This window comes from Phyllobates terribilis, unplaced genomic scaffold (assembly GCF_046119375.1).
Source record: "Phyllobates terribilis strain yellow unplaced genomic scaffold, ASM4611937v1 Scaffold_1__5_contigs__length_1240528914, whole genome shotgun sequence".
NCBI lineage: Eukaryota > Metazoa > Chordata > Amphibia > Anura > Dendrobatidae > Phyllobates > Phyllobates terribilis.
The window spans coordinates 800544162-800570533 of record NW_027362761.1 but is presented as its reverse complement, the minus strand read 5'-3'; the positions used below and the strand labels follow the sequence as shown (position 1 = coordinate 800570533).

General features: G+C 44.5%; 1 protein-coding gene across 2 annotated transcripts in view; it reads right to left on the bottom strand.

Annotated features, from left to right (window-relative positions):
* CNOT6L (CCR4-NOT transcription complex subunit 6 like) overlaps window positions 1-26071 on the bottom strand; it is a 60690-nt gene extending 34619 nt beyond the window's left edge. Inside the window, exon 1 of one of the 2 annotated variants that reach the window (XM_073637086.1) lies at window positions 25716-26071. The gene's annotated coding sequence lies outside the window, so the exon portion shown is untranslated. Of the gene's footprint in view, window positions 1-25552; window positions 25620-25715 lie in introns of those variants that run through there. The other variant, XM_073637088.1, reaches the window with a different exon arrangement.
* Window positions 26072-26372: the final 301 nt, after the last annotated feature.

Here is a 26372-nt window from a genome sequence, read left to right as displayed (position 1 = left end):
ATCCCTCATCCCCCGGGGCCGGCAGGGTTCTGCAGGGACCTCTCTCAAAGGGTAATGCAGATCCGCCAAGGGAGGGGTGGGGGTCCAGCAGCGCTGAGACCCCTGAGACCTCAAGACCACGGGGGTCCAAGTCTCTGTCCGATAAAAATAAAAAAATTTTCTGAGGAGCTGCTTCCAGCAGCGACCATCCTCTGTGACCTCAAATTTTAGACTGGAGAGCTGGAGTAGGAGGAGCCCAAGCTGGAGGGGCCGGACACTCTTTTTTAATCTGAGGTGTTCTATCCTATGTGGGCTCCGCCTACCCACTAGTAATGACTGTCTCCCTTCCTTCCATCTGCTGCTGAAAAAAGGGACAAAACTAGAGAATTTGATAAATATACATTGATGGACTCAGGTGGTTGATTACAATTTACACTAAATACATCATGGTTCTAATGTTTAACACTAAACCATATCTGGTCAACAGCAAATTAAGCAACATTACCATTGAAGCACTTCACAAGTCATATACCATCAATGGCTTACATTGGCCCAAACATCCCAAATCGTGGCCAACAGATCAGACTTCTAAAGATCCATTATAGAACAGTTAGTGAAGCGGCACAACCACGAGTAAGCAATATGCACACTTGCAGTCAAATGATGACCATTGGAACCATAGAGAAGAGATGAAAGCAAAATGTGTACAAAATACAATCGAAGATTTACTCAAGAGTGGACAACCCCCTTTAATTATGTGTAAGAAATTGAGATGTATTCATGCCAGTTTTCGGATATCAATACATTTAACCAAAGAAGCCATTCTACCTCTTCTCTATATAGCCGATCTAAAGTAGTGCAAAGTGTAGGAAAAGCCCTATTTATCGAATTCAGGATTTTCATTCAGTCCCATTACCACAAGTGTATAAATCCAGCCCCTCACCATGTAGTCTGCTTTTACTAACATTTGTGAGAATGGCTCATTCTAAAGCGCACCAAATTAGAAAACAATACTGGAATAAGATGTCACCTTGTAGGAAGGGACTAACTCCATGTTACCCTCAGCTGAATTTGGATGCAGCTGTAATTTTGCACTTGGGTCCGTGGGTGTAGAGTGGGTTTAGGAGCCAAGCTAGCTCAAGAAACAGCATCTGCCTGTATAACAGCAGCAACCAGAGCTGGCTCCGACCGCTGCTATTTATACACCACTGACAACCACAGTGATGGCCCCTGCAACCAGCATGTGGAAAATCATTTACACTGTATATTGTAATACAAAAAGATCAAAAGGACCACAGCTTCAAGTCCACCAAAGGATATTTCAAGTTACCCCACCTGTTTAACTCCTGAGTGACCAAGCCCAATTTTTCAAACTGATATGGTATCACTATGTGGTAACTCTGGAATGCTTTTACATCGTATAGCGCTTCCGACTTTTTACATGACACTTTGTATTTTATGTTAGTGACCTAAATACGTCACTATTTTCATAAACACATCAGAAGTGTGTTTTTGTTTTTTTAATTTCAAACAAAAGTGCAATTTTCAAACCTTGACCCGGTTTCACTTCCCTGACCAGGCCAATTTCATCAATTCTGACCAGAACGAAACACTTCAGATCCCACTGTTTCGGTGACTTTTCTTGTGAGATCTTGTACTTCATGAAAAAGGTAAAATTTGTTTGATATTTAAACAAAGAAAAGTCATATGTGAAAATATCAATTTTCAAACTTTTCATTATGCTCTTAAACGAGAGTTATGTCACAAAATAGTTGACAAGTGGGAAATGTTATTTTACTTTACATCAGCACAATTTTAAACAACTTTTTTGTTAGGAAGTTAGAAAGGTTAAAAATGGACTATTGAATTCTCAGGTTTCCAACCAAAAAAAAAAAATTTACTTTAGGGGCCACACCACATTTGAAGTGACTGAGGGGGGTCTATAATGGCAGAAAATTGCCAAAATTGACATTCAAAACTGCATCTCAAGTTACTCAAAACCACATTTAATTAGTTTATTAACCATTTAGGTGCTTCACAGGAATAGAATGTGGAAAAAACATTTAGCTTCTCAAAAATTTTACTTCAGACCCAATTTTTTAGATTTTCACAAGGGCACCAAAAGAAAATGGACCCCAAAAAATGTTGAGATATTTTCACTGTACGCAGATACCCCATGTGTGGTGGAAAACTACTGTTTGGGAGCACAGCAGAGCTCAGAAGGGAAGAGGAGACTTTTGGAGCGCAGACTGATGGATGGTCTACGGGTGTTATGTCACATTTTGAGAGCCCCTGAGGTGCCTAAACAGTGGAAATTCCCCACAAGTAACCCCATTTTGGAAACTAGACCCCTCAAGGAATTTAGAGGCATAGTTTTATAGTAATGATAATTTGGATTTTACTGGTGTATTAATTTATAATGTGGTGGTAAGTGTTGTGCGGAGTACATCAGATTATAAAAGCTTGTTGAGTCAACAGGGTAAAAAGCTAATTTTATTTATGGACGCGTGGTACACTTTGAAGCCACTCTTAACGGAAAGGTCCGGTTTCTCAAAGGTAAATTGTGTCTTTTTGGATTCCTCTTGGAGCATACTATGCACCTTATTGTAATCTTTCCTTCTTTGCTGTTTGGGGAACCTCTCCTGAAACGGATTGTGCCCGTATTGTACCAGGTTAACATTTTCCTTAAGTACTGGGATCCTCACCTTCTTGATGACTACCTCCTGGCAGAAGACCTTGAAGAATGGGATGCTGGTGTAAAAGTAGGCCATGTAGAGGGGATATACCTTCTCCAGCAATTCCCACACAATTTTCCCTCTCACCCCCAGGACAGATGGGCATTCAGGGTGGTCAATCTGGGTGTTCTTCCCTTTGTACACCCTAAATCTGTGGGTGTACCTTGATGTATTCACACAGTTTAATTCTGTACCTTGCCTTTTACTGGGTAAGTATTTTTTGAATTTTAGCCTCCCTTTGAAATGAACCAGAGATTCATCTATACAGATTCCCCTTTGGGGGTTGTACACCTCAGCAAATTTACTGCTGAAGTGTTCAACTACTGGCTGAATTTTATATAGACAAAATTAAGATAGTCTCTGGAAGGACACTGCGCATTATCACTTACGTAATTTTTTTGGATCGCTTCAAATACGTAGTCATGGCCATATGGAACACCGATGTGCTGCAGAGATTAGTACTCCAGTATTGCCGAAGCTTTTTTTTTTTTTTTTTTTTTTTTTTTTTTTTTTAAATATGCCCATATGCAGCACAATGCCCCAAAATGTCATAATTCTGCTGCATTTACAGGGGTCGATCTGGCATATGATGACGTGGGATTTTGGGTGAAAAATTGATGGCCATATAAATTTGTCCAGGCAACCATAAGTTTTCCTTGCGGAAAATGAATTTGAAAAAGTCAATTTCAGTGAGGCCTATAGCATCAAATTGGATTCCTGAGCTTACTATGAGATCCGAAATAACAGGCTGATCATTTTCAGGAGGTGGAATCCATATGGGATCGATTACTGTAAGGGTTGCCTGGGTCCTAGGGCGCCTTGCAGGGGATCCCTGAGAAGGAGGAGGAATGTGGGATCTACCTCACTGCCTGAATCAGTGTCAGAGGCAAGGAAAGTGTATGCCTCCTCTGAATAGTGTCTTGACAAATGGGCTGTGTGTTGCCAAAACCCTAGCAGACCACCATTACCTGACCTCCAGTTGCCATGACAACTATTAGGACCATACACTCATGATCACAGAGTGCCCTCTCCCCTCGGTTAACCATCTAGATACCACTGTTTGACAGCAGCCACTAGGGAGTTAAAGAGCCTTAATTGGGTTAGCACAGATTGTTGTCCATTGCAGCAGGGCATCAGCTGAAGTATGCAAGTTACACTACATTTTAGCCCATTGGAGGATATGCCCTCATGTCAGTAAAGAGGTGTCATTAAGGGGTTATAGAAAAATAGACATCTGGTATTGTTGCATCAGATCTAGAAAAATAGAAGGTATTAAATATGAATGGGACGTCGAACAAACCAGTAACTCCTAATACTTTTTTCAATAGTCCCCATACCAAGGAGTCTGAAAAAGTGGTTCAGGTTTCAGACTTGGCACAACTGTCACATGATCCATGTTGCCCAGGATACTGGGAGCACAAATCAGCTTCTCCATTACAGACATGTTTCACTATGAAATGCTCATCTAGGCAGACACCAGTGTTTAGGCACACCTGTCAATCTAGCCAAGAGGGCAGGCAAAAGCCAGCAGGGGCAGCTAGCCACTTCATTCACAGCCCTGTTTCCAATCAGGTCTTTCTGTGAATCAAGGCAGTATTTCAGAGTAACACTTTTGTGGCTTGTGCAGTATAAGTCACAAGACAAATGACCCTTAGGCCTTATTCAGACCTCTATGGTGTAGCAGTGATTTTTACAGATAGAACACATTCCTGTTCTAGTATATGGGGCTGTTCACATGTTTGGATTTCTTCTTTGTGGACCATGTGTCGGTAAAATCGAGGAGACGTCTTTTTACTGGCATGAAAGATTGTTGGGGAGCTATGGTTTAATTTTATTTCGGACACTGCAGGATTTAAGAATGGGTTGTCCAAAAGTGGACAGCCCCTTTAATACTAATTTTCAGGGTCGCATTTGGTACTACGCACTAGCGGTCCAGCTCCTAAGACGGCTGGTTGCAGCGGCAATCAGTGCCAATATATATATTTTACAATACCACCCTTCCTTTCAGAGTGCATGAGGCTGAAGGGGGCAGGTGTGGAGGCTTTGGATTTCCTGCCCACAATAGGTAGCAGGTGCTGCAAGCATCTGTAGGGAGTGGGAGAGACAAGCCGTCTGTTCAGCAATACGGTGTTCACATAGCTGATTGGTAGAGAAGTCAACATAAGCTGCTCCAGAGAGCTGGGTGCCCATTGTAGAACCACTCAGGATGGAAGAAGCTCCCCTGCTGCTACAATAATCTCACTGGTGGCCATGGCTGTGCTGACTGATGGGACACACTAAGCAGAGAACTTATAGTGCAGAAAAGACCTTGTCCTCTTCATTTACATGTTGTGGGCCTATGATTACTGCATTGTAGCTTGTGACAGGAAGTGTCAAAATGTTTCCTGTGACATTGCCTGGAGATTGGCAGAGTGATTAGCAGCTTCCAGCAATCAGTATGTCTCCATCTATCCATATACAAAGTCATGGCCAAAAGTTTGCACCCTTGAAGTTATTCCAGAAAATGAAGTATTTCTCCCAGAAATTTGCAATTACACATTTTGCTACACATTTATTTCCAGTGTGTAGGAACACAAACAAAAAAAACACAAATTGTACACAATTTCACACAAAACTCCCCCCCAAAAAAATGGGCTGGACAAAGTTGTTGGCACCTTTCCAAAATTGTGGGTAAACAACTTTGTTTCAAGCATTTGATGCTTGTTTAAACTCACCTGTGGCAAGTAACAGGTGTGGGCAATATGGAAATCACACCTGAAACTAGATAAAGAGGGGAGAAGTTGACTCAATTTTTTGCCACTAATTATGGAGAACAGAAAGAACTGTCTGAGGACTTGATCAACATTGTCAAAGTTACAAGTCCATCTCCAGAGATCTTTATGTTCCCTTGTCCACAGTGCACAAAATAGTCAAGAAGTTTACAACCCATGGTATTGTGGCTAATCTCCCTGGATTTGGATGGCAGAGAAAAATTGGTGAAAGGTTGCAAAGCAGCATAGTCCAGATAGTGGATAAGCCGCCCCAATCAAGTTCCAAAGAATTTCAAGCTGTCCTGCAAGCTCAGGGTGCATTAGTGTCAGCGCAAACTATGTAACCATTTGAATGAAATGAAGAGATGGCAGGAGACAGGAGGACCCTCACTGCAGTTTTCCAAAATGTACACAAATAAGCCAAAATCCTTCTGGGAAAGCATCTGGTGGACAGAGGAGACCAAGTTGGTGCCTCTGCCACTGAGTGCCTTGACCTTGTGTTCCAGATCTAGTATTACTACGCCCTAGGCCATAACCCCTGGTTCAGCATGGGCTCTGGCACTGAGCCCACACTGAACCAGGCACATATCAGCTGATTCTTACAGCAGACATGTGCCCACAACAGCCAGGGGTGCAATCGCAATCCACCTGCGGCTGTTAATCAGTTAAATGCCACTGTCAATCTCCGACGGCAGCATTTAACAGCCCACCGGTGACCCCCATCTCATGATGGCGGGTCACCGATGGGTGGGCATGACAACCCAGGGTCTGCAGCAGACCCCAGTGGTTGACATGTCTCGCTTGCTGTGCGCTCCATCCAGTGGTCGGTGCTCAAAGCAAGTGAGCATTTGTGATACAGAGGCGATCTGCTCAACGCCTCTAACAGAGCAGATCAGATAACTGGAGCTTCTAGTCTCCTATGGAGACTATTGAAGCATGCAAAAAGCAAAAAAACGGAATTAGTCTTACCGGTAATTATGTTTCCAGGAGTCCACATGACAGCACCATAGGAGTAATCCCATATCCTGTGTAGGGACAGGAAGCACAAGAGGTTAAAAGCCCTCCCACCCCCCAACCTCCTCAGTGATTTTCCAAGAACCACATTGGCTGGGTACAACAAAATTTTATTTTAGACAGCTTAGACATGTTAAGAGTCAAATACAGTAGCAATATAGGGAGGGAAATAAGGGTGCTGTCATGTGGACTCCTGGAAACCATTACCGGTAAGACTAATTCCGGTTTTCCAGTACGTCCCCATGACAGCACTGTAAAAGTATACCCAAGAACGCATAGCTTAGGGTGGGATAACTGCCTGAAGTACCTTCCTACCAAAAGCAGATCTCTGCTGTGAGAGAACATCTAGCTTGTAGTGTTTTCAGAAAGTAGCATGTCCTGACCATGTGGCTGCAGTACAAATTTGTTCAATGGTAGCCCCTGCTCTAGTTGCCCATGAGGTGGAAATTGCTCTGGTGGAATGGGCGTTGATAATTTCAGGGGGAGGCTGTCCTTCTGAAAGATAAGCTAGATTAATCATGGATGTGACCCATCTAGCCAAGGATGGTCTTGAAGCCTTCCTGCATCTATTTTTTCCCCCAAACTGTATAAAAAGGTTAGAGTCTAATCTTCAGTTCCGAGTGGCCTCCAAATAGGCCAACACTGCTCTGCGGACATAGAGATGGTAGAACTCTTCCTCCCTCTGATTCCTAGGGTTTTCACAGAATGATGGAAGAACCACTTTTGTTTAAAGGTCATCGATGACACCACCTTCGGAGAGAAACTTGGATCTAGTTTCAGAATGATGCAATCATCCCAAATCTGCATACAAGGCTTGATGACAGATGTAGCCTGGATTTCACCCAACCATTTTGCTGTGGTGATTGCCACCAAAAAGACTGTTTTCAGAGTCAAGTTCTTTATTCCCATATCATTAACTAGGCCGAAGGCAGGTTTGCAAAGGACTCAGGACAAGATTCAGATCCCACGGAGGGGGAAGAAATTCTGTGTAGGCCCAAGTCTCTGGATTGCCTTGACAAACCTAATTATCCAGGGATGTGAGGACAATGATGTGTCGAAGAAAGCACCTAGTGCCGCAATCTGCACCTTCAAGGTACTTGGTCCAAGACCTGCATCAATCCTGCCTGCAAGAAATCTAGGATCGCAGGGATGTCTGGCTGAGAGGTGTCTACCATCCTGTGGAAATGACAAATCTATCTATCCATCCACATATACATACACAAACACACACTGGGTTACAGGTTTTCTACTAGCCTGCATAGTCTGAATCACTCTGGCGGATAAGCCCTTGTTCTTTAGGATCTCCCCTTCAGAAGCCAAGCTGAGAACTGGAGCTGTTGAAGATTCTGATGAAACAGTGGACCTTGCGTCAGAAGATCTTCCTGAAAAGGGAAAAATGATTGGGTCTTCTAAAGCTAGATGACATAGAAGGGAGAACCAACTTCTCCTTGGACAGAACGGGACAGTCGCCCGATCTTCCTGAATTTTCCGCAGCACTCTCGGCATTAGAGGAGCAGGTGGGAAGGCATATGTTAGGCCCTCTCCAATATTGAGAGAGTGCATCCACTGCCAGATGTCATCTTTGCATTTGTTCTGGATGCAAAAAGGTCTAGGTGCGGCTGACCCCATCTGCGGGTTAATTGCTGGAACACCTCTTCCTTCAGTTCCCATTCTGAAGCCTTTTGAGGTAATCTGCCTCCTGATTGTTGGATCCCTGAAGGTGAACTGCTGAAATGGAGCTCACAATCTTCTCTATACCTAATAATATCCTGTTGGCCAGGGACTGGAGAAGTGGATGTCCTGTTCCACCCTGATGTCTAATGAAAAACTGCTGTGATGTTGTCCGACAAAATTTTTACATGTTTGTCTTTTAAGACCGCTCGGCTTCTCTGTAGAGCTTCTCAGATTGCCTGTAGTTCCCGAAAATGCGATGATAGGGTCTGAATCTCTGTGGACCATGTTCCTTGGAGTTAAGAATCTCCCACTCGAGTTCCCCATCCTGAGAGACTTGTGTCCATGGTCACTAAAAGACAAGGTTCCAGAATTCATTGCACTCCATTCCATAGATTCTTCTGGTCGAGCTACCAGTGTAGAGAGTCCTGGGCGTCTCTGGACAAAGACATCTTCCTGTCTAGGCAATTGATGTCAGTCTGTCACTTCCAGGATGCATTTCTGTAGAGGCCTGGAATGGAACTGGCTCCATCTGACGCAGGAGATGCATGACGTCATGATTCCCAAAATACTCATTGCCTTCCGGATTGAAGGTTTTTTCCCTCTTGCAAAAGAATGAATCCTTTGTGGAATTGAGAGCATCTTGTCTTCTGGGAGACCAGATATTTGTATTCGGGTGTAGAGATGGACTCCCAGGAAGATGTGTGATGTACTTGGGACAAAACTGGATTTTTCTTTGTTCAATCAAACCCAGGCTGGTTAATGTCCGTAGGACAAGTTCCAGATGTTGCGTCATATAGAGGAGATCCTGCTACCAACAGGAAGTTGTCCAAGTACGGAAAGATGGTAATATCTGAGTCGGATACAGGCCACCACTAGTGTTGACCGAATATGTTCTGTCCGAGTATGCTCGGGCCGAGCTCCGAGTATTTATAGCTGCTCAGTGATATGCTTGAATCCCTCCCGTGTGCATGATTTGCAACTGTTTGACAGCTTTATTACATGTGAGGAATGTGTAAGAAAGACATTCCTCCCATGTAATAAAACTGTCAAACAGTAGCAAATCATGCACACGGGAGGGATTCAAGCATATCACCCACCGAGCAGCTATAAATACTCGGTGCTCAGCCCAAGCGTACTTGGCGAAAGGGTTAACAGAACATACTCGCTCAACACTAGCCACCACCTCTGCCATGATCTTTGTAAGGATTCTGGGAGCTGGCCAAAAGGGAAGACATTGGAACTGGTAGTGTAGAATCTGACTGCCTGATGGTAATGCAAACCTCAGATATTGCTGACTTGAGGAATGTATTAGCAGGTGGTAGTATGCATCCCTAAGGTCCAGGGTGCACATTACCACATCCATGTTTATTAGAGGGATGGCTGACGTTACCAATTCCCTGCGGAATATCTTGTAGCGGACCCACCGGTTTAGGGGTTTCAGGTTGATAATTGTACGGAACTCCTGACGATTTCTTTATTGAAAACAGAGAGGAGTAATGGCCCTGATGTTATTAGTGTTCTGGAACTGGTACAATAACCCTCTGATGCAGCAGCTTCTCCATGTCTGCTTGCAGACAGGAAAGAGAACCTCTCGTCAGGAAAGGGAACCTCTCGTCAGGCAGAATTTTGAGGGGGATTTTGAGAAAATTCTATCCTGTAACCCTGCGCTATAGTTGTTAGTATTCAGGGATTTTGAGTTACCCGATGCCAACTGTTTCTGAAAAAAATTTATGGAGGGGAACGGTTTACGAAAGGGCTGCTCCTTTTTCTCTTCAGGGAAGCCTTTCTTTTTATCGGACGCTTTTCATAGAAAGTCATCTAGTATAGGTCCGAATACTCTGAGCCCTGAACATGGAATGGAGCACAGTTTGTTCTTAGAAGCTGTATTTCCAGACCATGTTTTTAATCAAACAGCTCTACGGGCCGAGTTGGAAAGCGCATTATTTCTGGCTGCAAATCTGACCGATTCCGCTGAAGCATCGGCCATAAAATTTGTTGCCATTTTTAATAGGGGCAATGATTGAAGGAGAGATTCCCTCGGAGTGCCATCTAATAGGTGACTCTCTCGCTCTTCTAGCCAGACTCTCATGGATCTCGCAATAGATGTAGCAGCAATATTAGATTAAGGCTACGTTCACACACTGCGTATTTTTGCGTGCGCTTTTTCAAAATACACAATGTGCCTTGTGTCTGCTGGCAAAGTGAATGGGAAATTCACTTTGCCGTTCAGACACTAATTTTACGCAGTGCGAAAGTGCAGCTGCGTAAAGAATTGACATGTCAATTCTTTACGCACGGCGGCCTGCGCTTTCTCCCATATTGTGCCCATTATAAGCGATTGAATTACGCAGCGGTGTTCGCACACCGCAATTCCAGCGCTTTTTTACGGAGGTGCAGGAGAAATGAAGGATGTGACGTCACACGTCCCATTATTTTGGGATTCTTTGTTCCTGGTTCCCCGCCGCTTTTGTTTTTCAACAAACTTTGTCTGTCTTTGTGGTATACACTACAGAAAAAAAACGCATGCGTAAAAAACGCAGTGTGTGAATGGAGGTTTTTTTTTACCTGTGAAAAAAACCGCAGGTAAAAACTGTAGGAAAGTACCCGTGCGTAAAAAAAAGCAGCAAATACGCAGTGTGTGAACATAGCCTTAATAATTGCTACTGAAGCTTCCCAGGCTTTTTTCAAAATTCCATCCACCTTCCTATCCATAGGATCTTTAAGCCCTGAAGAGTCTTCAAAGGGGATAGAGGTTTTCTTGACCACCTTAGCCACCGGGACGTCAATTTTAGGAATAGTGTCCCACACATTGGTGTCCTCTGGGTCAAAAGATAGTCGGGCGGAAGTCTCGTGGTATAGAGAGTCTCTTCTCCACATCCTCCCATTCCTCCAGTATCATGTCCTTCACATGGGTTTTAACAGGAAAAAACATGGATCTCGGAGTTCTAAGACCACCTAACATCTCATCCTGAATGTTACTGCTCTTCTCCGTTTCCTTTACCTGCATTGTGTTTCAGACTGCTCATAGAAGAATAATATCCATACCATCTGAGTGGAACAAGCATCTTTCCCGTTCCCCGCCCTGAGGTGGACTAATGGTCTCCTGTCAGTCACCAGATGGGTAGATTTCACCCTCCGAAGATGGTGCTATATCTTCTCTGGGTCTTTTGGGTCCCTGGACATACTGGACTCCTGAACCTGGGGGCTACAGAGAAACAATAGAAGCCTGAACTTCTTCTTGATTATATTACGCATCTCGTTTAATAAAGCCTCGTGCTCCTCCTTTAGCATGGAGGCTCTACATTCAGCACAGACGCTTTAAGAGTGTGGAAGTCTGATGTTACAATCCAGGCACCTCTGGGATTTTACTGTGGCCTTTTTCCCTGTATCCTTCTATTTCTTAGAAGGAAGTGGTAACTGCCCAGATAGATCCTATAAAAAATATGGAAGGCCTGGTAAGAGCAAGCTCCATTAACCATATAAAGGAGGTAATGGTACACTCACATGACTGTGGGGCGATCCAGGGAGGGTATCAGGGTGAGACATCTCTGCCATTTTGCTGTCAGGGGTGCCCAAGCTGTAAGCTTGTCTTTGTGCTCCCCAGCCCCCCTTCATATACCTTACCTGGTCACCCAGTCATTTTCCCTGCTCCCTGGCATCTGGTCTTAACCTCGGTTTGAATTTCCCGCGCGACCGCCACCGGAAGTAGTCATCCCAAACTTCCGGTTTCGACGCCAGGCAGTCCTGGAGCCAGGAGAAGCCGGACCTGCCCGCAGCAGGATGCTGAGAGCCCCAGCGATGGGGGAAGCAGCACCCGGAGGCTCCAGCACACCGGAGCGCTCCTCCTGTACTCCCTTGTCCTGTGTAGGGACAAGAAAAACACTAAGGAGGTTGGGGGTGGGAGGGCTTTTAACCTCTTGAGCTTCCTGTCCCTACACAGGATATGGGATTACTCCTATGGTGCTGTCATGGGGACGTACTGGATAATAAAAAAAAAAAAAAAAAAAAAGTTTAAAAATATATAAAAGTTAAAAAAAAAAATATTTTTCTATATCACCCCCTTTTGCCCCATTCAAAATACAATTAAAAAACCCACACACACATATTTGGTATCGCCACATTCAGAATCGCCTGATCAGATTGATTATATTGATCGGTAAAAGGCGTAATGAGAAAAAAAAATTCTAAACGCCAGAATTACTTTTTTTGGTCGTCACAACATTGAGGTAAAATGCAATAACGGGCCATCAAAACATCACATCTGCCCCAAAATGTTATCAATAAAAAAAGTCAGCTCAACGTGCAAAAAAATAAGCCCTCACCCGGCTCCAGATTCCGAAAAAGGGTGCCTTTCTCAGCAAACTTTGGAATTTTTCTCACTACTTAAATAAAAAAACCTATACATGTTTGATGTCTACAAACTTGTAATAACATGGAGAATAATAATGGCAGATTGGCTTTAGCGTTCAGTGAACGTGGTAAAAGAAAAAAAAAAAAAAAACTGGAATTGCATTTTTTTGCAATTTCTCCACACTTGGAATCCCCCCCCCCACTATTTTCTAGTACACGATATGGTAAAACCAGTGATGGTGTTTAAAAGTAAAACTTGTCCTGCAAAAAATAATCCCTCACATGGCCATATTGACCGAAAAATGAAAAGGCTATGGCTCTGGGAAGAAGAGGAGCAAAAACCCAAGGTGGTTAAGGGGTTAAAATAATTAGGTCAGATTTGAGGTAATCTATGAAGGAGGATCTTATGGAGGTGACAATTTCTCAGAACAAATTCATAGACTGCACAAGGCTATGTGCCCACGATGCAGAAATGCTCAGGATTTTTCCTGAGCGTTTCTGCATCTCCCTGGCAGAAAAAAAACGCATGCGGATTGTACATGCGGATTCCTGCCAGGGACAAGGGGATGTGAAGCGTTCTTTACTTGCATTTCCGCATGCGGGTTGTCAAGCGCTTTCCAAGCGATTTTAGCATCGCTTGGAAACTGCTTGACAACTTGGTGACACTATATAAATCCAAGCAAACTGCATGGATTTATGTAGTGTGACCCGAGAGAATGTCAAAAAATAAAAAAAAAAACCTTACCTTCTGATGGCCCACACTGTCTTGCTTCGCTCTGTCCCAGCTGCGGTAGAGTGAAGGACCTGCCGACGTCAGCGCCACATGACCGATGTCAGCGCAGGTCCTTCATTCCATCGAAGTGCCGGGAAGCAAGGAGGAGCGCAGCCAGAAGGCAAGTATACATTTTTTATTTTAGGCTTTTTTTTTACAGATTTTTTAAAGGTACCTGGGTGTGGATGAGACTCTCCTCTCCACCCGGGTACCATCTGCACATTAGAACGCGCCAATTACGCAAGTACAGATGCAGTCTTGCGGAATTGGCATGTTCTAATGCAAGTCAATGGCGGCGAAAACACAGCACTTCCGCAAAATAATTGCTAGTGCTGCGTTTTTTTCCGCAATAAGCCGCAGCGGAAATTTTCGTCAGCATGTACACAGCACATGCGGATCATTGGAGAACATGACAGGCCTTCTACCATGTGTTTTTGCTGCTGCAGAAACGCTTCAAAAATGCATCGTGGAAACACAGCCCAAATGTTATTCAGTAAGTTTTTGTTGAAACACACGCAAACAGGGGAGAACATACAAACTCCTTGCAGATGGTGTCCTTGGTGGGATTTGAACCCAGGACCCCAGCAAGGCTGCAGTTTTAACCACTGAGCCACCATGCTGATTACCTTCTCTTGGGACAGGAGGATTGGGCATTAATATGCAGCAGACCCCCAAAATCAGAAGGTGCCGATACACATCAGAACAACTGCAGAAATGAGGTCAGGAACTAGCCAACGCAATGTGTGGCCAGCATTTGCCATGCAGGTAAAACAATAACTGCTGCACTACCAGACAGAGGTGCTCAAGAAGGGTCCAAACCCATACTGCAAATAACCTCAGCACTCAATAGTTCATATAAAGAATTTTTAACGCAGTCCAAAAATCAAATAAGTGTTTCGGTCAATCTGGCACAGACCCAGGAACTAGCAGTGGATACTGCATTCCGCCACCAACCACATGCATAATTCTTCCACATGCACCTACTTGGGGTCTCAGACCCATGCAGCTAGAGACACTGCATCCTCCTTCCTCACCCAATTCACTATCTCCGCCAGCAGTCTATTACTGATGAAGGTCAGATTGACCAAAACATTATTTTGATTGTTGGACTGCATTAAAAATTATTTTTATGTGAACTATTGAGTGCCAAGGTTAGTCTCATTAGCATTTGCCATGCAGTCAGCTATAGCCAACAAAAAAAAAAAAAAAAAAAAGAAGGATTTTCTCTTATTTGGAGAATGAAGGAAAATCTGTTCCAAATTGTTCATTTACTAAAAAACCTGCCTGCTTGCACATTTCTCACCCATTACTCCAGAACCATTAAGGTTAGCAGCTCTACCATGCCCAAGGATAAAGTGTGGTTAAAAATCCATCTAATATAAGCAAGTCAATGGGCTGGGGTATTCAGCCCAACAAACTACAGTACAGGTCAAAAGTTTACAAACCTGTTCATTCAATGACTATTTGAATGTGCACATTGCAGATTCAGACTGAAGGCAACAAACGAAAGGAAGATATATGGAAACAAGGAGTAAAGAAGCTCCAGAATATGGTTACACTTATCGAGTATTCCCCTTCTGATGACAGTTTCTCTCCTGAGTCTAGCAGGATCATCAGGTAGTCATCTGGAATGGCTTGCAATGAATGGGCCAGGTTTTGTTAAGAGCTCATTTGTGGAAACACCAAACTGCACGAAGTGTTTGCGACCATTGGGCGAGTTTTATACAGGTGGTGTAGGCACATATTGCCATACAAAGTAAAGCACTGCATGAACAGGTGTCAAAACACTGACTAGTATTTTAGTCTGACTATAACTACAAGCTTTTTTACATCAACATTGGGTCCCTGACTGTCACTTTTTAAGATAGTGGAATCATTTACATCCCATTCATGCTTATACCAGTCACCATAATCTGATCAGCATACATAGGATGGAAATAGGTCATCATGCAACAACAAAGGCTGCCAATAAACTGAGAACTTACAGGTGACCTACTTCTAGAGGTCAAAAGAAAACAGCTTAAGGCTATGTGCCCACAATGCAGAAATGCTCCAGATTTTTCCTGAGCGTTTCTGCACCTTCCTGACAGAAAAAAAAACACATGCGGATTGTACATGCGTTTTTCCTGCCAGGGACATGCGGATGTGAAGCGTTCTTCACATGCATTTCCGCATGCAGGTTGACAAGAGCTTTCCAAGCGATTTTAGCATCACTTGGAAAGTGCTTGTCAACTTGGTCACACTATATAAATCCATGCAATCGGCATGGATTCATATAGTGTGACCAAAAGAATGGTAAAAAAATAAAAAATTAAATATTGTACTCACCTTCCGATGGCCCCCCGATCTCCTTATCCAATCCGTCTTGGCTTGCCAGCAGCTTGTGGTGGACTAAAAGGACCTGCCATGACGTCAATTAGTCATGCAACATGTCACACGACTGCTGAAGTCAGCGGTCACATGACCCGTCACGACTAAATGACGTCATGGAAGGTCCTTTTTAGATCATCGCGAGCTGCCAGCAAGCCAGGACAGATTGCTATGAAGACCGCAGGCCATCAGAAGGTGAGTATAATGTTTTTTTTGTTTGTTTGTTTTTTTACAGGTTCTATGGTACCTGGCTCTGGAGGAGAGTCTCCTCTTCTCCAAACCTGGGTACCATCCGCACATTGAACCGCATGGTATCTGCATCTGCAGTGATGTGGATGTCATGCGGTCCAATGCAAGTAAATGGCGGCAAAAACGCCACAATTCCGCAAAATTGGTAGTGCTGCATATTTTTCCACAATGATAATCCGCAGCGGAAGTTTCCGCAGCATGTGCACAGCACATGCGGATCATTGGGAAACATGGCAGACCTACCAAGCATTTAAGTGTTTCTGCAGCGGAATTGCCGCTGCGGAAGCGCTTAAAAAACATAGTGGGCACACAGCCTAATGCAGCATGCCCACTATGCATTTTCCAACCGCTTTTTTGCCACGGAATTTCCGCAGCAAAAACGCTTTAAAGACGCTTGGTAATACGTGCCCCATGGTCCCCAATGATATCCGCATGTGCTGTGCACATGCTGCAGAAATTTCTGCTGCGGATCACTGCGGAAAAATACGCAGCATGTCCATTAATTTTGCGGACACGCAGCGCAATTGCTGCCATTGACTTGCATTCAAATGCTTAATATCCGCATGACTACATGTGCACGTGCCCATATTAAAGCGATTCAATTTGCAGATGGTACCCGGGTTTGGAGAAGAGGAGACTCTTGCAGACCCGGGTACCATAGCTGTTAAAAAAAAAAAAAAAAAAAACTTAAAATAAAAAAATAAACATTATACTCACCTTCTGATGGCCCCTGGTCTCCTGTATGATGCGCCCTGGCATCTCACGATTGTCTAAAAGGACCTTCCATGACGCCATTTAGTCATGTGACAGTTCACGTGACTACTGATTTCAGCAGTCGCGTGACCTGTCATGACTAAATGACGTCATGAAAGGTCTTTTTAGACCATCGCAAGCCATACAAGAGACCGGACGCACCAGAGAAAAGACAAGGCCATCGGAAGGTAAGCATGTTTATTTTTACCATTTTTTATTCTTTTTTTTTTTTTTAAAAAACTATCAACTTGGTCACACTATATAAAATCATGCCGGTTGCATGGATTTATATAGTGTGACCAAGTTGTCAAGCACTTTTCCAAATGATGCTAAAATAGCTTGGAAAAGCAATCGATAACCCGCATGCAGAAATGTATGCAAAAACACTTGACAAGAGCACGTAAAATCGGCATGCGTTTTTTCCTGCAAGGGAGATGCAGAAAAAATCTGCATCGTGGGCACTTTGCCTAAAAGTACAGGAACTAAGGTGGTGAAAAGTAAGGGAAAGTGTCTAAATGTGCAACAAAGTTATTATCCAGCATGAACTACCACTTACAATACAGTGTCTAGACTGAAGGTCCATTTCCAAGGACTGACCAGTGGCAGTATTTTACCACCAATTGATGGTAAAGGTTTACCAGTCGATTAATAACCCATTCAGAGGTAGACCACAGTAGATATACATTGAGCGGTCTACACTAGACAACCTCCCCATGTCCATGCCAAGTCTCCACTGCTGCTCTGGTTTATTACAGCAGAGTAAAGGAGGGCGAGTAAAGCAGGTGGGAGGATAAGGGGGGTGGACAGAAGGACTAAGGTAATGTGCACATGGTAAGGATTTGCTTGCAGAAATTTCAGCAAGGTTCTGCACCTCTTGCCAGCAAAAACACAGGAAATTCCACAGCGTTTTTTTCCAATGCATTGTATAGAAAAACCGCACAAAGAATGGATATGCTGCTTCTTTTAACACATATGAAATTCTGTAAGGAAAAATACTGATCATGTGCACAGATCTTGCAAAATCACAGAAAATGCTGGGATGAGGTCAGCTATGTCTTTTTTGGGGGCCAATTCCATGTGGATTTAACACATCAAAAATGCACCCTGTGCACATAGCTTACCACTACAAAAAAAAAAAAACACGCCTTTAAAAATGTTGTCACCCTACAAATGTGTGTTTTGTTTAGCATGTCATTGGCCTATTTAGACAAAATGATAATATGAGCATTTCTGGAATGCTTCATCCCAATTGGTCAGTATAAATGCACCCCAAGGTTTCACAGTATTCAGTAATGCATAAAGTTAGTAAATCTGCTTGCAGTTTCTCTCGCTGCAAAGTGGCCACCTGCAGTATATTAATATACAGACATGCAAAAGGCTTAAGAAATTTAAAGGGGCTCAATTACAATGGAAAATGAATTTTCTGAGCACAAGGCGTGGCACTTAATGCAGCAGCCAAGTGCCACTGGGGTTTTCAAATTGCCCATTAAACATTTATTTTGCAGGTGAAAGCCATTCCCCAACAAAATCAAACCATTGTTAATAGGCAGTTTGAAGACACCAGCGACCCCTGGATGTTGTAGTTGCAAGCCACGTTGTGCCCAGGCGTAGTGCAGATAGCATGTCTTATTCTTAGTTTTTCGGCTTTTTTTGGGGAAAAATTAATGGCAACGTAACAAGGCGTTTACCAAGCATCACTGTTTTATCCTATAGGCTTTTAAGGTTTAAACACACACGCCTCCCCAATGCTGGCTGTCTGCCACTGCTCCTGGAAGTGGGGGGGGGGGGGGGGGTAAGGGAGGCTTGAGCATTCATGACAGATTTAAGGGGTCTTTAACAACCATAGTGTCATTACACACAAGTCCAGTTGCTACATACACAAAGTAATGGGATCAGGGAGATTGTCAGGAAGGCATAAGCTAACTCCTGAGACCATTTGTGGAGAAAAGCATTCGTCCCATATGGGGATTCCCTGGGATCTAGAGGGGGTAGGGAACTTTTGCACCTTCCAGTCAACTTTGCTTGCAAAAAGGTATCAGAGGCTGACTCCATAATGAGTCTTCTGGAATACTGAAGGGATCAGTGACCATTCATCCTGACTGGTGGCAGCTTAGATCATTTGCTTTAATATTGTCCTTTCCCTTCAGCAAATCTGATGAGCGAGACAGAAGATTTTCCACTACCCAACCATGAGTTTTCCTGTTTGTCAGATCTGGAACTTGTGCCCCCATTTATATAGAACACAGCTGTCCTGTTGTCCAAAAGAATTTTCACATTTCAGTCTTATAGTCCATGTAAAGCTACTACCAGAGCCAACCTGACTGTTTGAGGACACTTGTCTCCGAGATAGTGACCACTGCCCCTGAAAAGCTCAGTCCTCCAGATGTACCTCCCACCCCCAAATCAAAAGGACTCATCTCTGGTGATAACTGATGGATTCAATAATTCCGTAAGAATCTTTTACAGGGAGTTCCCTGGGAAGATCCACCAACTAGGGACTCCACAGTGATTTTTTAAATTGAATTCTCTTGTCTAGGTGTTCCTGCATCCTTTCTACATTCAGAACCTCCCACTGAAGGTTCTGAAATTAGCAACTTCCAGAATGCACGACGACAGGGACCCTAGGATGGACATAGTCCCACTCTGAGATTACTGTATTCCTGATCAGACTGGAAACACTTCTGGTTATTTTGTCTACTTTTCTTGCTGGAAGAAAAGATCTATTTGCACAAATCCAGAAAGATCCTTAGTAAAACTTGCCTCTGTTCTGGAATTACCTTTGATTTTTTCACATTTACCAGCCATCCTAAGAAAGAAAGGATACTGGATACATGTTTCACCACCTGACTGCAGTCTAACCTGGTCTTTCCAACCATCAGGAAGTAGTCTAAGGCTGAGTGCCGCAGCATAAAAGCTTGTGAAACGCTAGGTAATCTGCACCCCATGGTCCCCAAGGGGATTCCGCATGTTCTATGCACATGCTGCGGATTTTTCTGCAGCGTTTATGCTGCGTACAAAAAGCCGCAGCATGTCATTTAATTTTGCAGAAGTGCAGCGGAACTCCCGCCATTGACTTGCATTGAGACGCATAGAAACTGCGACTGTACATTTTTACAAGCGGCTTCTATGCGTCTCTATGTGCGGATGGTACCCAGTTCTGGAGGAGAGGAGACTCATCCAGACCTGGGTACCATTCTACCTGTAAAAAAAAAAGAATAAAACAACAAATAAAGTTTATACTCACCTGTCCAGCGGCTTCTCTCTGAATGCCGGCATCGCTTGAGGACCTGCGGTGACGTCACAGTCATGTGACCGCAGGCCCTTCACCGCTGTGTCTCGCGATATGCCGGCATCCAGGAACCAGACAGGAACGAGCGCTGCAGCACACGCCGGGACATCGGGGGTGAGTATAGCTTTATTTAAAACATTGTTTTACGGTCACCCTATATAAATCCATGCTGTTTGCATGGATTTATACAGTGTGACCTAGTTGTCAAGCACTTTCCAAGTGATGCTAAAATCGCCTGGAAAGCGCTTGTCAATCTGCATGCGGAAACGCATGTGAATCCGCATGTATTCTGCAGGAAAAACGCATGCACAAACTGCATGCGTTTTTTCTGCCAGGGAGATGCAGAAATTTTCTGCTTCATTTCTGCATCGTGGGCACGTAGCCTAAATATCTGTCCCCGACATCTCCAGAATTATTTTTTGCGAACACTACTGAGCCATGGACAACCCAAAAGGAAGAGCCTGAAACTCAACTTCTTTCCTTGATATTTACTGCCATCCTCAGAAATTTAAGATGTTTCTCAAAGATAGGTATGTGGCAACATGCATCCTGGAGATCTAATATTGCCATGTAGCATTTTGGAAAGAGTAATTTTCCTGTTCCCATTTTGAAAGTTTAACCCTTACCACTAAAGCCTGTTCATGACCAGGCCAAATTTCACAATTCTGACCACTGTCACTTTATGAGGTAATTACTCTGGAACACTTCAATGGGTCCCACTGATTCTGGGACTGTTTTCTCGTGACATTGTACTTCATGATAATGATAGAATTTGTGCGATATGACTTGTTTGTGAAAAAATCAGAAGTTTGACAAAAAAGTCAAACTTCATTTTTATGCCTTTACCAGAGAGTTATATCAAAATAATTTAACAATATGTCTACTTTATATCTGCATCATTTTTTAAGCCTTATTTTTGTCAAGTTAGAAGGGTTAAAAGTTGCCCAGCAATTTCTCAAAACTTTTTTTTGGGACCACATCAACTTTGATGCGACTTTGGAGGCCTATATGAGAAAAGACCCAAAAGTGACAATTCAAAAAACTGCACCCCTCAATGTCCTCAAAACCACATTCAAAAAGTTGACTCTGCATTTTACAGGAATTAATGCAATGTGGAAGGAAAAAAAAATGAACATTTTACTCAATTTCATAAAAATTTCACTTTAGCCCCAAATTTCTTATTTTCACAAGGGTAACAGGAGAAAATGGTCCCCAAAATTTGTTGTGCAGTTTCTCCTGAGTACACAGATACACCATATGTTGGGGGGAAACTACTGTTTGGACGCATGGCTCAGAAAGGAAGGAGTGAGGTGTTGGAATGCAGACTTTGAGGGGTCGGCAGGTGTCATGCTGCGTTTGGACAGCCCCTGATGTGCTTAAAAAGTGGAAACCTCCCGCGTAAACTGATGCCCCATGTGGTCAATATCTACTTTGAAGCACAGTGACAAGCTCAGAAGGGAAGAAAAGCCATACTGGAGTTGAGATTTTGCTGGAATGGTTTGAGAGTGCCATGTCACTGACAACCCCTGAAGTGCCAGACCCCCCCCCAAAAGAGTCCTCATTTTACAAACTACACCTCACAATGATTTCATCTGGGAGGTTCACAATAGTTCAAGGATAGGTCTTTTTTAAAAAAAAAAAAAAAAAAAAAAAAGGGCTGAAGAAACCTCTTTTTAGATTCTGAAACCAGAGTAAGGACCCCCATCTGCACAATGGACTAATGCCTGTTACCCTGCTTTTGAGGACTGGATTTCTGTAACTAAGAATCTTTCTGGTGGCAGGGAGCTGAACTATAACTTTAAACCATGACCTATGGTATTTAAAATCAGTTTGAGATTTCTAACCACATTCCTCTGCCTGGGGCCTGCCCTGAAGTCAGAAGGGAATTTGATTTACCCACCCCTGTAAGCCAGAACTACAATGCACGGAGGGGCTGCTCCAACAGGATGCCTGGCTTGGCCTTCTTCAATTCTGCAGGTGAGGAACAATACACCAGAAATGACACCTTCAGATTTTTTTTTTTTTATAAATGTCCTGCCCTTGGGACAGCCCTGCACACTAGGCCGCATCAGACTGGCACCAGGTCACCATCCTCACACGTGCCGATTACCCTGGAAACCCATCACCGCAGCCATCATGAAAGGAAGAGTCTATGCCGTATCCTCCTGAGCCAAGCCTCACTGGCTGGACACTGGCTCAGCAACATGCAAACCACAGTCTCAGCAGGGCATTCTGATGAAAACTTCCACGACCGCTCCAGCCTCCAGAATCCACCCCCCAACAAGGGAGTTAAATCCTGAATATCCCTGGCATCACCAGTGACTGTAGACCCCCCTCCGAAGACATGAAAAACACTGAAGCAGGATGGGAAGCCCCACCTTTTAAATCAGTAGGTTTACTGTCCTTGGGAGCAGATACTCTATGGTGCTGTCATGGGGGTAGGAAAATGGATTTCTCTGGAATAAGATATAGGATCCCATCAAGTTCACTATAGACCCAACAAACTACTAGAAGTCAATAGGATTGGTTAGCATGAGATGCAATTGATAACAAAAGTTAGAAGTGACAACGTACGAAATTAGTCTAAGCCAGCAGGTAGCATGAAAACCCTAATCAACCTAAGCATTATTCTAATGACACCATTACTCCAAGTAGCACGAAAGGGCAGAGTGCTAAACAAACGCTCATTTTTAGAGGCTAAAGTTCCATACATAACACCTTCTCTAAAGTGAAAAATATTGGAAAGTTAGCTACAAAAGAAAAATAATCGATAGAAGTAAAAGCCTCACTGGCAGCCTCTGCAATCCCACAGATATGTGCAATCAGCTCCACAGCAATAGGGCTACATGTATAAGGTGGGAAAAACTGTTCGTGAGAAGTCTAAATCCTCCAGTGGAGAATAAAGTGAGGGCTAATATTAGAAAAGCATGTACTGCTGGCTGAATAATCCCACCGCTGGTTGTTTTTCTTTTGCTTGCTAGGCCAAGGCTGTGTGTTTGTGTCTCAGCCACCTCCTCTTCCTTCCTACAGTTCCCACATATACACCATGTGATTATATATAGACAATAGCATACATGTTATGCAATCGCCACGAGAAAAATATTTTGTATTTGCACTTAAGGCATTTTCCAAAGGCCTCACTCAACTCAGAGGACCAGGAAGTGAATATAGACCTGGAATACAATGTAACAAAGTACTGCTACTATATGGGAGCTGGGGCACAACAGGGGCCAGATAGGACAGGGTCTCCGAACACATGGCTCCTAGCAGGCTGACATACAGCGCCATAACAGCCAGGGAGAACGCCGAAATACAGGACCAGGGTCACCAAGACTACTAGCAGCTAGAAAACTAATGGATACAAGAGACATAATGCAATGTGTATTGCAAGTCATAACAAGAGCTGCTTGATTATAACCTGTAGTATGCAAGTTATACACATAGCGACCACATATTCTGATATACCGTACACAGATGGTAAATTATAAACTATAGTTGATAAGTTACATATGTAGTGACATACTCAACTGCAATGTACTCAGATGATCAGTTAAAGCCTATAAAATAGTGATTACAACCTATAGTGCACGAGTTCTACAGAGTGACCACATATTCCAATGTGATGTACAAAAACTGTCAGTGTTATATTTTATATAGTATGCAAGTTATTCACAGTGACAACATAGTCTGCTGCGATGTACAGATGGTCAGCGGTGTATGAAGAGCTGCGTAACCACCTATAGTGCACACGATATAGCACAACATAGTCCGCAGCAATGTACAGATGGTCAGCGGTGTATGAAGAGCTGCGTAACCACCTATAGTGCACACGATATAGCACAACATAGTCCGCAGCAATGTACAGATGGTCAGCGGTGTATGAAGAGCTGCGTGACCACCTATAGTGCACACGATATAGCACAACATAGTCCGCAGCGATGTACAGATGGTCAGCAGTGTATGAAGAGCTGCATCACCACCTATAGTGCACACGATATAGCACAACATACTCCGCAGCGATGTACAGATGGTCAGCAGTGTATGAAGGGCTGCGTGACCACCTATAGTGCACACGATATAGCACAACATAGTCCGCAGCGATGTACAGATGGTCAGCAGTGTATGAAGGGCTGAATGACCACCTATAGTGCACACGATATAGCACAACATAGTCCGCAGCGATGTACAGATGGTCAGCAGTGTATGAAGAGCTGCGTGACCACCTATAGTGCACACGATATAGCACAACATAGTCCGCAGCGATGTACAGATGGTCAGCAGTGTATGAAGAGCTGCATCACCACCTATAGTGCACACGATATAGCACAACATACTCCGCAGCGATGTACAGATGGTCAGCAGTGTATGAAGAGCTGCATCACCACCTATAGTGCACACGATATAGCACAACATACTCCGCAGCGATGTACAGATGGTCAGCAGTGTATGAAGGGCTGAATGACCACCTATAGTGCACACGATATAGCACAACATAGTCCGCAGCGATGTACAGATGGTCAGCAGTGTATGAAGGGCTGCGTCACCACCTATAGTGCACACGATATAGCACAACATAGTCCGCAGCGATGTACAGATGGTCAGCAGTGTATGAAGGGCTGCGTGACCACCTATAGTGCACACGATATAGCACAACAAAGTCCGCAGCGATGTACAGATGGTCAGCAGTGTATGAAGGGCTGCGTGACCACCTATAGTGCACACGATATAGCACAACATAGTCCGCAGCGATGTACAGATGGTCAGCAGTGTATGAAGAGCTGCATCACCACCTATAGTGCACACGATATAGCACAACATACTCCGCAGCGATGTACAGATGGTCAGCAGTGTATGAAGAGCTGCATCACCACCTATAGTGCACACGATATAGCACAACATACTCCGCAGCGATGTACAGATGGTCAGCAGTGTATGAAGGGCTGAATGACCACCTATAGTGCACACGATATAGCACAACATAGTCCGCAGCGATGTACAGATGGTCAGCAGTGTATGAAGGGCTGCGTCACCACCTATAGTGCACACGATATAGCACAACATAGTCCGCAGCGATGTACAGATGGTCAGCAGTGTATGAAGGGCTGCGTGACCACCTATAGTGCACACGATATAGCACAACAAAGTCCGCAGCGATGTACAGATGGTCAGCAGTGTATGAAGGGCTGCGTGACCACCTATAGTGCACACGATATAGCACAACATAGTCCGCAGCGATGTACAGATGGTCAGCGGTGTAGGAAGGCCAGATCCCCAGTCTGTAGCATGATTGATGTACACAGCAGTACAGGTGACCCTACAGGTCAGGAGCAGCCTGTGCCATACTGCATGTGTAACCACACACCCCCTAACATTGCCACCATACGGTATAACCCACAGCCAGGCTCTCACTAACTCTTCATGGGCCAGGATGGGGAGAGAAACAAAGAGCCCACCAGAGAGGAAGGAAGAGTGGCCAGCAGGCCGCCTGATGGAAGCTGCCATACTGACGTGTGCAGACAAAGACAAAACTTCTGCGGGGAGGGGGCGCTGTAGTGTTATGGCGGTGGGGGACAATAGGGAGCTCTCCGTATGGAGGCAGGGGATGACGGGGCCTCACCTCCACTCGCACCTCTAGACCAGAAGTAAAGCGTGGCGGGGCCTTACCCGAGGGGGGAGGTACACATTGGTAGGGCCCGGGCACATGTGCACATACATAGGAGCATGCCAAGACAAAGCAGCACATCCCCCTCCACCGCACACGGACTGTCCCCCTCCCTCACCTGCATTCAGCGCCTCACAGCCCGGGCTCAGGCGCTTCTCTTGTCGCGGTCCTTCCGGGCCTGGGTGCTGCTGCTGGCGGCGGCGGGATAAGCGGGAGCCACTAGACAGTAAATACATGCAGTCAGCGGCGGCAGGCGGTGCGGGACTGGCCGCGCTCAGCTCTCTAGCTCCGGGTATCGGGCTGCTCTCCACACCGCGCTCGCTTGGTCACGTCACCGGCAGCTTATAAACGATGGCCGCAAAGTGCAGGGATATAAATATTGAGATGAATAATCAGGGTGAGGAGGATGTGTGTACACTGAGGGGATAAAAGGGGCGTTCACAGGCCGAGGCGGGCTCTTCTGATGAGGAGGTGATGAGGATAGAGGAAGAGGAGGAGACATGGCCGGACCTGCACAGCCGCCGCTATTTATAGTTTGTGGGGTCCGGGCAAGAGCATGGGGGGCATGAGGGAAAGGGGGCAAGTCACAGCAGCATTGGGGGGGGCATGAGGGAAGGGGGCAAGTCACAGCAGCATTGGGGGTCATGAGGGAAGGAGGCAAATCACAGCAGCATGGGGGTCATGAGGGAAGGGGGGCAAATCACAGCAGCATGGGGGTCATGAGGGAAGGGGGCAAGTCACAGCAGCATGGGGGACATGAGGGAAGGGGGCAAGT